Here is a 15,550-nt window from a genome sequence, read left to right as displayed (position 1 = left end):
TGTTTCATTACAAATCTTTGTCTATATTGCCATGATGTGTACATGCTTTGCCTTCTTGCTGTGCCACATAATAATAAAGCTTGCAATTATATCATTTGCCTAATTACCAGTGTTTGAGAGATCCTAAACTCAGGTATTTTTTTAACCCAAGCTGTGAGGCCAAATAAAACAGTGACTTTGCATGGATTGTCTCCCCTTCTTTGCCTGAAATTCTTAGAAACCCTAGGACTGTTCAAAACTAAATTAATGCTACCTCTTAAACTAAGCCTTTATTATTCTCCACAGCTGCTAATTCCTTCCCACCCAAATTAACTTGTACTTTCTTTGTATATATTCTGCATTTACTTATGTGTAAACATGTAATTCCCCCCAAAAGAATATAAACTCTCTGAGGTGAGGGAATGTTCCATTTTTGTCTTTGTATCTATAGCACCTAGCATATTATTTTGGTTGTTGTTGCACATATTATGTTCTTAATAAATATTGGTCATGTGATTGAATGAGGCTTAATAGATGGCCAAGTAGAGTTCTCTGCTGGTAGCCATGGCATATAAAACAAAAACTTAGAAGAAGGCATCCAGAAATTGGATGAATTCTTTGAGGAGAATGTCTAGAAGAATATGGATACAAATCACATCAAACCGTGTCACTTCCACAATGGATTTCTCCCTTTAACACGTGAGCAGTTTCATTCACTTCTCCTGACTTCATTTTCTTGACTACCACTTCTACATTTTAATATATGGCATATATTATACTACATATTATGCCACACACTCAGGTGTGTGATCAAGTGAAAGTCCCACTGTCATCTTCTATCCAAGTACACGTTGACCTGGTTTCAAGGATCTCGTCAAGCACTTCATAGAATTTCTCTGCCCTATAGCTGATGGTACATAAGCCATAATTATCTTCATGGAGGACCTTTTGCATGTCTACTTAAAAGCAAGTGTCCCATGAAATCATATTGCTCCTTGACTTTGGACAAATGATTGAACCAACTCCATCAATTCCATTATTAGCCTTCCCAAGAGGATCATTGAATCATATTAAAGAGGACTGATTCCTTTATTTAATTCTTAAGCAAGACATCTACATTAGTGATGTTCATTTACATCAAGAATGAGACTGGGTTGATTTTATTTTGCTGGTTAATAATACATCTTCCTTTTATTGCCTTATATCACCAACTTCCTTATACATAACTCATTGCTTTTGATTAGACATTACTATAAGCTCTGGATAATTATAAAATCATATATTAAAATCAGAAACATACACTGGAGATCATTTAGTGCAAATACCTCATTTTCAGATATGGAAACAAAAGTTCAAATAGAGTAAGTGATGTGGCCATGGAAACACAGCTAGTAAGTATTGGGAGCAGTACTCGAACCCCAATCTTTCTGATTCTAAGTCCAGGAATCCATTCACCACAGATTGTCCTCTTCAAGAATGGAGGATGAACAACAACAACAATTCACCAAAGCATGCTCAAAGCTTTGGGAAAAGAAAAGAAATTTCAATATAAGTGCAAAGGAGTTACTCTTGACATTTCGCTTTTCTTGGACTTAAGTCCGCTTCTGAGAATAGCAATTACTGAGTGTATTCTGCCTTGTCAATTCACTTGTCTGCATAGCTATGTTCAGAGTTCTAAGAGAAGCATATACTGATAGTAAACCTGATTGAGATTGTTACGGCAGGAGTTGCTTATTTTGAACATGATGAGTTGCAGAAAACTGGTATAAATGTAGGGTAGAGTATGCTCTAGTTATTTGTATATGATGAATTAAAGAAATAGAGCACCTTTAGGTTAAATACTAGAGAAACATGAACCTACATTATGATTGTGGGACAAATGCACTTGTGATCATAGACAGGAGACAGAACAATTTGGGTGATAATTACGTAATAAGATGGGGTTTTTCACAAAGAGGTTCCGGAGTCAGAACACAGAAAGGTAAAAGAGAGGTTTAAAATGAGAGTAATCTTGAAAAAGAGTTGGAGAATCTTTTGCTAACTATAACATAAAGGTCATCATTTTCCCCCAAAAGGTCATAGCACCATTTCAATTGAAGGCATTAGCTGAGCCTGAAGATGGAAGTTATGTTTATACTGCTGTTGCTATTGCAGAGTAAGTACAGCTAAGGAGAAAAGAACTTGGGAGTAGAGAATCAGAGAAGTCACACAGTGGATCAACTATTTTTGCTAAGACACAGTGTCCAATGAGTTATTAATCAAACACAATGTATTATAGATCAACTCAGCTTTGTAATGGAAACATCTATTGCACCCATCAGCTGTAATTCATCAAAGAACTCTTATGGCAATTCCTGAGACATGTTCAGACAGTTTAGTTTTTACTTTCAGAATTGTGAGTTACCTGTAAACTGGGATTTTCCTCTCCATGTGTTTCCTTGTCAAATTTCTCTGAGTGTATACTAGATACATTGTGGAGAGAGTATGACACAGATATATGTATGGAATCAAATGTATTCATTATTCTTAAATTTGTTTTATATGAGTACCTGTAACATGGTTAGTATTACTAAATACTAAATTAAATACTAATTTAAATATAATGTGTCTTTAATAGCATTTCTCTAATTTTTAGTGACATTTTTTTTCATAAGGCTATTGATACCATGGATTTCTTCCTCTTATTCCTGCGTATTCATGTTCTTCAATCATTTATCAATTGGGGGAATCATTCTTTTTTCTTATGTATTTGAAACAGATCCCTACATAACTTAAAAATGAGATCTTTGTCAAAGAAAATGCAGTAAAGTTTTCCTCATAGTTTCTTGCTTTGTTTTACCTTTAGCTACTTTGGCTTTGTTTGTACAAAAAGAGAGAGCTTTATCTAATCAAAATTGTCCTTTTTATCTCATGTAAGTCTCTCTATATTATTAGGCAGGACCCCTTATCCTACACATAAATCTGGCATAAGTCTATGCCCCTCCAATTTTTACTGATGTTATCCTTTATGTCTAAATCATGTAAACTTTTGGAGCTTACCCTAGTAAGATGTTGATCTATACCTAGTTTCTGCCAGACTACGTTCCATTTTTCCTCACAGTTTTTGCGAAATAGTCAATTCTTGCCTAAATAGCTGAGATCTTTGGGTTTATCAAACACTAGGCTATTCTGCTTTATTTATCTGTGTATTTGTGTGCATGTGTGTATGTATACAGATACATAAATGTGTGGGTTTGGGTGTGGGTGTGGGTGTATGGCTAATGCAGGAATTTGCTTTGATTGACTATATTTTTGTAATGGAATTTGTTTTTGTTGATTTCTAGATGAGAGAAAGGAGATGGGAATGAGAGAATTAAGAACTAAAAATAAAATAAAATTGAATTTGAAAAAGAGATCTAATGTGTCATCATTAATTGTCTGAATTTGTGTAAGTGGAAGCACACTGGTGGGAGCAAAAGGCTGTGGTGCTGCATAAGGGAAATATACTTCCCTACAAAAGAAACACTTCTAAGAGGAAAGAGTGGGTCACAATCATATGAAGAATGGCTAAAACTGTGGTTCAGAAATCTAATGGAATATTATTAAGCAATTAGAAACAACTCAGAAGGGATTCAGAGAAGCAAAAACTGTATGATTTAACAAAGTAGAGACTTCAGAGAATCAAGATATTGTGTTCAATCACTTCAATTTTATAAATGAAAACAATACCAAAGAGCATCCAAAGTCAGATTAAATAAAATAACCAATTTTGGTTCCAGAGGATAGTTAATGGAATAGACTTCTGTTGTTGTGGTGGGATGCAAGAGATATGAAAAGTTGCATGCACTGTTCCAATTGGTTTTGCTTTGCTATTGTTCCTATGATGAATGAGCATACATGGACGGGAGCAGTATATTATGAAGCAACTATGGAGCAAAAACCTTTAACAATAACATTTTAAAACATTAATTAGTATGAAGTGAGATTGACCTGGATGATCCCTCCAGTCCTTTCCAGAGCTCTTCTATCATTATACAAATAAATATCTTATGCAGTTGCAAAATGATAAAAGAAGTAAAATATTATACTAACTGTGACTGTTGCCAAATTACTTCTCAGCTTCAGTTTTTTCATCATCAAAACAGGGGTAAAAATATCTGTAGCACCTACTTCATTGGCGCGTTCTAGTTATAAATGAGATCTTGTATGTAAAACACTTTGCACACAATTTGCTATAAATATATCAGTTATGATTAGATGATGCTTTCACACCTGATTTTCTCATTCATGCCCAGAATAACTTATATTCCAAAGTAATTAAGTATTTCAAATAGTACACTCAATTGCCTTGGTCATTGTGGTGCCTTTTATCTCATTAGCAATTTGTGGGAAGTTAACCTAGAGGCACAAAGGAATGAATGTGCCACCCCTAATGGCACACTTACTGGCAGGTTATTACTCATTTGCTGTAGTATCAGGCCAAGTATTAATTAAATTGAGAGGCCTCAAATTGTTCACTTTTGTCACCTTTAGCAAATGCTTTTATTGAACATTGTTCATAAGTAACATGCGGAAATCTGGTAAGACCATCCTGGCAACTCTTTTATTTGGCTTGGAAGACATATATAAAGCAATGCTTTAGTAAGCATTTGCATAGAGAGGTGGGAAACACATATTGTAAAATATTTAAAGAGACAAATGATAACACTTCACCACACTTGAATATTTATTCCTCTAGAGTAAAGCTTGCATCAGCCTTTCCATTAAAAGTTCCTCTGAGCGCCTTATATGAAAATACAGCAGTTCCTTATAGAGTAAATTGGTATGAATATAAATACACATTCTTACAAATGGATAGAGCACAGAAATCTGTTACATTTATAAAGGGAAAAATCATATAGCAATAACCTTCTATTACCATTGCTGTGGGAAGTAGAGGAAATCATACAATAACTACAATAGAAGCAGAGATGGTAAGCATGTGTGCAGTTCTGGAAGACAACAGAAATAGCATAGAGAACTCATCTCCTATCTGGCTCCACCCTAACCCTCAACAAATGTCAAATTCGGACCTTTTGCTTTACTCTGCTGAGATTCAACAGATCCAATGCATTTTCAGGCACATCTCACTGTGTAAATTCACATCCTGAGGCCGATTGTGTCTTGGGTTTGCTGCCTTTCCATTCAAAACTCCTTTGCAAGGCTGGTGCATACCAATGAGTATATACAATTCATCTCCAATCAACTTGGGGCCATTTGATTTGGCAGCTGAGGAGCATTAGTGAAATCATGGCGACCCAGTAGGATTTTCCAATCCTCTTCTAAGTGCATTTCCTGTGCCTAGTTGATGTCAGACTACAGCAATTTACTTTTATTTCAGTCAATGACATTTATTCAGAAGATACAATACATAGGGCACTGTACTAGGCACTATAGGGAATTAGGAATTTATGTTATGTTTTCAGAAAGCTGTGATGCCGACAAATCACTTGATTTTACTGTTAATGAAGATCCTTCTGATTCCAAGCAAAGAAGAGGTCAATAAAATATCATGGAAAGGGACTTGAACTTGGAGTCAAGGAACAGGTGTCTTAACTCTAATTCCTCCAATAAACAGTCATGTAAACTTGAAAGAAAGACTTGACCCTTCTATATCTAATTTCTTTTTTTCTTTTTTTTTTCTTTTTAGTGTACAACACATGGTTCTACATAATTTTAAGTTCCAGATTTTCTCCCCTCTCTCACCCCTCCCTCCCCAAGATGGCATGGAATCTCATATAACTAGCACATATAACTTCACATTAAATTAATTTATACACGAGTCAAGTTGTGGAGAAGAATTATGACCAATGGAATGAATCATGAGAAAGAAGAAATAGAACCAAAAAAAAAAAAAAACCAAAAAACAAAAACAAAAGAGAAGAAAAAAAAGGAAGCATGAAGTGTGACTCAATCTGCATTCAAACTTTCTAGTTCTTTCTCTGGATGTAGATAGCATTCTCCATCGTGAGTCCTTTGGAGTTGTCCTTACACCTTGTGTTGCTGAGAAGAGTGACGTCTGTCAGGGTTGGTCCTCACGGAATCCGTATATCTGTGGTTGTGTACAATGTTCTCCTGGCTCTGCTCTGCTCACTCAGCATTATGTCATGTAGGTTTTTCCAGGTTGTTATGAAGTCCGTATCATCCCCATTTCTTATGGCACAATAGTATTCCATTACCTTCATATACCACAGCTTGTTCAGCCATTCCCCAATTGATGGGCATCCCTTTGATTTCCAATTCTTAGCTACCACAAAAAGAGATGCTATAAATATTTTTTGTACATATGGGTCCTTTTCCCTCTTGTGTGATATCTTTGTGATAAAACCCTAGAAGTGGTATTGCTGGGTCAAAGGGTATGAACATTCCTGTGGCCCTTTGGGCATAGTTCCAAATTACTCTCCAAAATGGCTGGATCAGCTCACAACTCCACCAGCAATGTAACAATGTTCCAATTTTCCCACATCCTCTCCAGCATTTATCATCCTCCTGCTTTGTTATTTTAGCCAATCTGACAGGAGAGATGTGGTATCTAAGAGTTGTTTTGATTTGCATTTCACTAATCAGTAGTGATCCAGAGCATTTTTTCATATGCCTATAGATAGCTTTAATTTCTTCCTCTGAAAACTGCCTGTTCATATCCTTTGACGATTTCTCCATTGGGGAATGGCTTGTATTCCTATATATTTGGCTCAGTTCCCTGCATATTTTAGAAATGAGGCCTTTATCAGAGATACTAGTTGTAAAGATTTTCTCCCAATTTTCTGCTTCTCTCCTAAATTTTGTTGCATTGGATTTTTTGTACAAAAACCTTTCAATTTAACATAATCAAAATTATCCATTTTGCATTTTGTAATGCTCTCTATCTCTTTTTGGGTCATGAATTCTTTTCTTTTCCATAAATCAGATAAGTAAACTATTCCTTGCTTTCCCAAATTACTTATAGTATCAGATTTTACTCCTAGATCATGAACCCATTTTGACTTTATTTTGGTGTATGGTGTAAGATATTGGTCTATGCCCAGTTTCTGCCCTACCATTTTCCAATTTTCGCAACAGTTTTTGTGAAATAGTGAATTATTAGCCCAGAAGCTGGCCTCTTTGGGTTTATCAAAGAGTAGATTGCTATATTTGTTGACTTCTCCATTTTGTATTCCTCTCCTATTCCACTGCTCTACACCTCTGTTTCTTAGCCAGTACCAGGTAGTTTTGATGACTGCTGCTCTATAGTGCAGTTTAATATCTGGTATGGCTAGGCTGCCTTCTCTAGCATTTCTTTTCATTAATACCCCAGATATTCTAGACCTCTTGTTTTTCCAGATGCATTTTGTTATTATTTTGTCCAGCTCAGTAAAATAATGTTTTTGGTAGTTCAATTGGTATGGCACTGAATAGATAGATTAATTTAGGTAAAATTGTCATTTTTATTGTATTAGCTCAGCCTAACCATGAGCAACTGATATTTTTCCATTTATTTAGATCTGACTTTATTTGCGTGAAAAGGGTTTCATAGTTATGTTCATATAGGCCCTGGATTTGTCTTGGCAAGTAGACTCCCAAATATTTTATAGTATCTACAGTAACTTTGAATGGAATTTCTCTTTCTATCTCTTGCTGTTGGGCTTTGTCAGTAATGTATAGGAATGCTGAGGATTTATGTGGGTTTATTTTATATCCTGCAACTTTGCTAAAGTTGTTTATTATTTCAAGTAGTTTTTTACTTGATTCTCTAGGATTCTCTAAATAAATCATCCTATCATCTGCAAAAAGTGATAATTTAGTTTCTTCTTTTCCTATTCTAATTCCTTCAATTTCTTTTTCTTCTCTTATTCCTACAGCTAACACTTCTAGTACCAAATTGAATAGTAGGGGTGATAATGGACATCCTTGTTTCACCCCTGATCTTATTGGGAATGCATCTAGTTTATCCCCATTACAAATAATGCTTGTTGATGGTTTTAGGTAGATGCTATTTATAATTTTAAGGAAGGTTCCATTTATTCCTATGCTTTCTAGTGTTTTTAATAGGAATGGGTGTTGTATTTTGTCAAAGGCATTCTCTGCATCTATTGAGATGATCATATGGATTCTGCTAGTTTTGTTGTTGATATGGTCAATTATGCTAATAGTTTTCCTAATATTGAACCAGCCTTGCATTCCTGGAATAATTCCTACCTGGTCATAGTTTATTATTCTCGTAATGAGTTGCTGCAATCTTTTTGCTAATATTTTATTTAAAATTTTTGCATCAATATTCATTAGAGAAATTGGTCTATAATTTTCTTTCTCTGTTTTGACTCTACCTGGTTTGGGTATTAGTACCATAATTGTGTCATAAAAAGAATTTGGTAGGACTCCTTCTTCACCTATTTTCCCAAATAGTCTACAAAGTATTGGAATTAGTTGTTCTTTAAATGTTTGATAGAATTCACACGTAAAACCATCTGGCCCTGGAGATTTTTTCCTAGGGAGTTCATTGATGGCATGCTCAATTTCTTTTTCTGAGATGGGGTTATTTAGAAATTTTACTTCCTTTTCTATTAACCTGGACAGTTTATGTTTTTGTAGATATTCATCCATATCTCTGAGGTTGTCAAATTTCTGGGCATACAATTGGGCAAAATAATTCCTAATTATTGTTTTGATTTCCTCTGCAGTAGAGGTGAACTCACCCTTTTCATTTTTGATACTGGTAATTTGATTTTCTTCTTTCTTTTTTTTTAATCAAATTGATCAAAGGTTTATCAATTTTATTGTTTTTTTTTCATAAAACCAGCTCTTTGTTTCATTTATTAATTCAATAGTTTTCTTGGTTTCAATTTTATTAATCTCTCCTTTGATTTTCAGTATTTCTAATTTGGTATTTAATTGGGGGTTTTCAATTTGCTCTTTTTCTAGCTTTTTCAGCTGTATGCCCAGATCATTGATCTCCTTTTCCCTAATTTATTCATGTAAGCATTTAAGGATATAAAACTTCCCCTAAGAACTGCTTTTGCTGCATCCCATAAGTTTTGGTATGTTGTTTCATTATTGTCATTCTCTTGAATGAAGTTATTAATTGTTTCTCTGATTTGTTCTTTGGCCCACTCATTCTTTAGAATTAGATTATTTAGTTTCCAATTAATTTTTAGTTTATTTTTGATGGTTCTTTGTTACAAATAATTCTTATTGCATCACGATCTGAAAAGTGTGCTGTGACTACTTCTGCTTTTCTGCACTGGATTGTGAGGTTTTTATGCCCTAGTACATGGTCAATTTTTGAGAAGAAAGTATATTCCTTTTTATCCCTATTCAGTTTTCTCTAGAGATCCATTATATCTGCCTTTTCTAAAATTCTGTTTACCTTCTTAACTTCTTTCTTATTTATTTTGAGGTTAGATTTATCAAGTTTGGAAATGGAGAGGTTGAGGTCTTCCAATATTATAGTTTTGTTGTCTGTTTTTTCCTGTAACTCCCTTAACCTGTTCTCTAAAAATTTGTATGCCTAACTACTTGGTGCATATATGTTAAACAATGATATTGATTCATTGTTTATGGTGCCTTTTAGCAGGATATAATGTCCTTCCTTATCTCTTTTAATTAAATCTATCTTTCCTTTTGCTGTGTCTGAGATTAGGATTGCTACACCAGCTTGTTTTACTTTAGCTGAGGCGCAATATATTTTACTCCAGTCTTTTACCTTTACCCTGTGTGTATCCCCCTGTTTCAAATGTGTTTCTTGTAAACAGCATACTGTAGGATTATGGTTTTTAATCCATTCTGCTATCCGCTTCTATTTTATGAGAGTGTTCCTCCCATTCACGATCAGAGTTATGTTTTCTATCTGTGTCTTTTTTTCATCCTATTTCCCCCTGTTTATGCTTTTATTTCTCCCTTTCCCCTTCTCTTCCTCAACAAAGTTTTGCTTTTGACCACCGCCTTCCTCAGTTTATCCTTCCTCTTTATTCCCCTCCCTTATCTTACCGTTTCCCACTTTCTACATCTCACCTCCCTTCTGACCACGCCCCTCTCTTTTTTCCCCCCTTCCCCTCCTACTTCCCATAGGACAAGTTAGATTTCTAAACTTATCAGGGTATGTTATTCCCTTCTTGAACCAGATCAGATGACAGTAAAGCTCAAATACTGCTCTTCTCCCTCCCTTCTTTCCCTCTACTCTAATATGTTTTTGCACCACTTTATTTGGTGTAATTTACCCTTTTCTACCACCTCCTTACCTCTTCTCTCATAGCCCTCCCTTTACATCTCTTACTTATGTTTTTTATCTTTACATCAGTTAATTTATACAGGCATTCACAATCTATGTGTATCCCTTTCAATTGCCATAATAGCTGTACCATTCTCAAGACTGACATATATATACATACATACATACATACATATATATATATATATATATATATATATATATATATATATATATATATAACATACATAAGATGATATAATCCCACATAAAGATGCAAACAACCTGTGCTTATTGGTTAATAAGGTTTGTGGGGTTTTTCCCCCCTGGTTACCTTTTTATGTCTCTCTTGAGTTTTGTATTTGAAAATCAAATTTTCCATTGAGTTCTGGCCTTTTCATAAGGAAGGTCTGGAATTCCCTTATTTCATTGAATGTCCATCTCCTTGCCTGAAAAATTATGCTTAGTTTTGCTGGATAGTTGATCCTTGGTTGTAGTCCCAGCTCCTTTGCCCTTCGGAGTATCACATTCCAATTTCTCCTGTCTTTTAATGTGGAAGCTGAGAGATCGTGTGTGATCCTGACTGTAGTTCCATGATATTTGAATTGCTTCTTTTTGGCTGCTTGCAGTATTTTCTCCTTGAGTGTATAGTTCTGAAATTTGGCTATAATATTTCTTGGTGTTTTCAGTTTGGGATCTCTTTCAGGGGGTGATTGGTGAATTCTTTCAGTGATTATTTTGCCCTCTGATTCTATGACCTCTGGGCAGTTGTCTTTGATAATTTCTTCTAAGATACTGTCAAGGCTCTTTTTTTCATCATGGATTTCCGGTAGACCAATAACTCTTAAATTGTCTCTCCTGGATCTATTTTCCAGGTCAGTTGTTTTCCCAATCAGATATTTCACCTTTTTTTTTTTTCTATTTTTTCATTCTTAACATTTTGCTTTAGTACTTCTTGGTGCCTCATAGATTCATTAGCTTCTACTTGCTCAACTCTAATTTTTAATGAGTTTGTGTTTTCATTTTGCTTTTGAGTCTCCTTTTGCAGTTGGTTAATTTTGCCTCTTAGGGTATCATTTTCTCTCTCTAGATTCTGAATCTCCGTAGCCATTTCGCCAATCTTTTTTCCATATTTTCTTTCAGCTTCCTAATTTGGTTTTTAAAATCATCGTTTCGTTCTTCCAGCAGTCAGACACACTTGAAAAATGACTGCAACAGAAAGCAATTCTTACCTTGTTATGTTATGCCAGTTTGGTAAAAATTATGGATATTTTCTCAGAATGATGTTTTTTTCTCCTAAAATTTGTAATGGAAGGAAATGCTAAATTTTCATTAGAAGTTAGTTAAAATAGAGATCAAATTTTTTCCTTCATTTATGGATCCCATAGATCCCAATGGATCCCATGAACCCTATGAATGTACCAGAATCCCTGGTTTAGAGAGAAAAAAATTTGCAGTATGGTGAAAAAAAAATCACATGAGAGACAGCAGAGCATAATGGATGGAGAGCGATCTTCAGAGTTAGGAAGACCTAGGTTCAGGTCTCAGTCTTACTACATACCTGAGCAATTTACTTCAGTTCTTGTTCCCCTAGGTAGCAGTGACTCCAAAGTGTAGAATGAATGGAATCTCCTCACCCCTGATGAAATCACAGAGATTGAAGGAGGGAAAGAAGAAGGAAGAAAGGAAAGAAGAAAGGAAAGGAAGGAAAGGGAAGGAAAGAAAATGGAAGGGAAAGGAAGGGAAGGGAAGGGAAGAGAAGGAAGGGAGGAAGTAAGAGAAGAGGGAAAACAGGAAGGGAGGGAGTAAGGAAGAGAGGGAAGAAAAAGAGTAAAGGAAGGAAATAAGGAAGAGGGAAGGGAGGAAGAAAGAGAGGAAAGAAAGAAGGAAGAGGAAGAATGAAGATGGGGAGGGAGGAAGAAAGGAAGGGGAGAAGGAACAAGGGAGGGAGGAAGGGGAATCACTAGTCTTCCAGCTAAAAAACTTGGATTTTAGTCTTTTTTTTAACTCCCACTATTATCTTTATTTATTTATATTTTTAGTTTTCAGCATTGATTTTCACAGGCTTTTGAATTACAAATTTTCTCCCCATTTCTACCCTCCCCCCACTCCAAGATAGCATATATTCTGGTTACCCCATTCCCCAGTTAATCCTTCCTTCTGTCACCCCACTCCCCCCATCCCCTTTTCCCTTACTTTCTTATAGGGCAAGATAGATTTCTATGCCCCATTGCCTGTATATCTTATTTCCTAGTTGCATGCAAAAACTTTTTTTTGAACATCTGTTTTTAAAACTTTGAGTTCCAAATTTTCTCCCCTCTTCCCTCCCCACCCACCCTCCCTAAGAGGGCAAGCAATTCAACAAAGGCCACATGTGTATCATTATGTAAAACCCTTCCACAACACTCATTGCTCCTTCCTATCCTATCCCCCTTTATTCAGTTTTCTCCCTTGACCATGTCCCTTTTTGAAAGTGTTTGTTTTTGATTGCCTCCTCCCCCTATCTGCCCTCCCTTCCATTGACCCCCCTTTTTATCTCCTTCCTCCTTCTTTCCTGTGGGGTAAGTAATTGAGTGTGTATGGTATTCCCTCCTCAGGTCAAATCACATGAAAGCAAGATTCACTCATTCCCCTTCACCTGTCCCCTCTTCCCTTCCTACAGAACCCCATTCTATCTCTCTCTTCTTCCCTCTCAATATATTCCTCTGTCATCCCTTAATTTGATTTTTTTTAGATATCATCCCTTCATATGCAACTCACCCTGTGCCCTCTGTCTCTCTATATATGTATATTCCCTTCAGCTACCCTAATACTGAGGTCTCATGAATTATACACATCATCTTTCCATGGAGGAATGTAAACAAAACAGTTCAACTTTAGTAAGTCCCTTATGATAGCTCTTTTTTGTTTACTTTTTCATGCTTCTCTTGATTCTTGTGTTTGAAAGTCAAATTTTCTATTCAGCTCTAGTCTTTTCACTGAGAAAGCTTGAAAGTCCTCTATCTTATTGAAAATCCATATTTTGCCTTGGAGCATGATACTCAGTTTTGCTCGGTAGGGGATTCTTGGTTTTAATCCTAGCTCCATTGACCCCAGAGTATCATATTCCAAGCCCTTTGATCCCTTAATGTAGAATCTGCTAGATCTTGTGTTATCCTGATTGTGTTTCCACAATACTCAAATTGTTTCTTTCTTGCTGCTTGCAGTATTTTCTCCTTGATCGGATAGCTCTGGAATTTGGCAACAATATTCCTAGGAGTTTTCTTTTTGGGATCTTTGTTAGGAGGTGATCAGTAGATTCTTTCAATTTCTATTTTACCTTCTGGCTCCAGAATATCAGGGCAGTTCTCCTTGATAATTTCTTGAAAGATGATATCTAGGCTCTTTTTTTGATCATGGCTTTCAGGTAGTCCAATAATTTTTAAATTATCTCTTCTGGATCTATTTTCCAGGTCAGTGGTTTTTCCAATGAGATATTTCACATTGTCTTCCACTTTTTCATTCCTTTGGCTCTGTTTTATAATATCTTGATTTCTCATAAAGTCACTAGCTTCCACTTGCTCCAATCTAATTTTTAAGGTAGTATTTTCTTCAGTGGTCTTTTGGACCTCCTTTTCCATTTGACTAATTCTGCCTTTCAAGGCATTCTTCTCCTCATTGGCTTTTTGGAGCTCTTTTGCCATTTGAGTTAGTCTATTTTTTAAGGTGTTGTTTTCTTCAGTATTTTTTTTTCAGTATTTTTTTCAGTCTCTCTTAGCAAGTCATTGACTTGTTTTTCATGGTTTTCTCTCATAATTCTCATTTCTCTTCCCAATTTTTCCTCTACTTCTCTAACTTGCTTTTCCAAATCCTTTTTGAACTCTTCCATGGCCTGAGACCAGTTCATGTTTTTCTTGGAGGCTTTTGTTGTAGGCTCTTTGACTTTGTTGACTTCTTCTGGCTGTATGTTTTGGTCTTCTTTGTCACCGAAGAAAGATTCAAAAGTCTGAGTCTGAATCTGAGTCTGTTTTCACTGCCTGGCTATGTTCTCAGCCAACTTACTTGACCCTTGAGTTTTTCGTGGGGGCATAACTGCTTATAGAGTATAGGGTACTTTGTCCCAAGCTTGAGGGACTACGCTGTTTTTTTTCAGAGCTATTTCTATACAGCAAGCTCTGCCCCACCAGTGCTACTCCTCCCCCAAGAACCACGAACCCAGACTGGACTCAGATCTAAGCTGGCTCTGCACTCCTGCTCTGATCCTCCACTTAATTCCTCCCACCAGGTGGGCCTGGGGCCAGAAGCAACTGTAGCTGTAGTTCTGTAGCTGCACCACCTCTGTTGCCTCTGGGGCAGTGGCCAAAACACAAACTCCTTTCACTCTGTTCCCACAGCTTTTCTCACTAGCCTTCTGTGTTGTCTTTGTTGTTTGTGGGTTGAGAAGTCTGGTAACTGCCACAGCTCATTGATTCAGGGTGCTAGGACCTGTTCCACCTGGCTCCTGGTCTGGTTGGTCCAGGTGTGGCTCACACTGGGCTCTGATCCACTGCACTCCCAGCTCTGTGGGATAGACCTTACCCAGCAACCATCAAGGCTGTCCTGGGCTGGAGCTCTGATTCCCTCTTCTATTCCATGGGTTCTGCAGTTCTAGAATATGTTCAGAGCCATTTTATAGGTGTTTGGAGGGACTGGGGTGGGGGGGGGGGGAACTCATGCAAGTCCCTGTTTTCCAGCTGCCATCTTGGCTCCCAGATTTTAGTCTTGATTTTGATGTTAGCTATGTGACTCTGAGAATGTCATTTATCTTCTAAGCCTCACTTTGTTTACATGTAAAATGAAGATAAAAATTCTTGCAGCTCCATCTTCTAGGATTTTTGGTTCATAAACTTTGCAATTCTACATACTTGTTAGTTATTACCCACCTATCCATCTCCTACGATGTCTGAGGACCTTCAAACAATAAGCAAGTGAACCTCCAGTCCTAAATAAGATGTGTTTTACCACCAATGTCTTTTTCCCAGCGAAATTTTTTGTCCTCGCGCATGCGTTACTGTTTATTGCAACCATTAGTTGACCAACTTTGAACCAAGTTTTAATGCATGTAGCATTATTTTCCTAAGGATATCTTTCAAACATCTTATAAGACTATTAAATGTTTTCTTAAAATTAATACACAGATACCAGATCTCTCTTACTTTCCAATCTTGAAATTTAGCAATAATCTAAGCATGGTTATTTGGCATAATAAGATCAGTCCCTTTTTTTTTTGCTTATAACATGTTTGTCCTTTTGATGCAAGGATATTTCTTTCATAATATTTAATCATTTGATAAGTAATTACAGTTATTTATTTATAAATAATTACCATTTTCTTTCTCTTCTTTTTTGTGG

Source organism: Trichosurus vulpecula, chromosome 8 (genome assembly GCF_011100635.1).
Source record: "Trichosurus vulpecula isolate mTriVul1 chromosome 8, mTriVul1.pri, whole genome shotgun sequence".
NCBI lineage: Eukaryota > Metazoa > Chordata > Mammalia > Diprotodontia > Phalangeridae > Trichosurus > Trichosurus vulpecula.
This window is presented reverse-complemented; position numbering follows the sequence as displayed.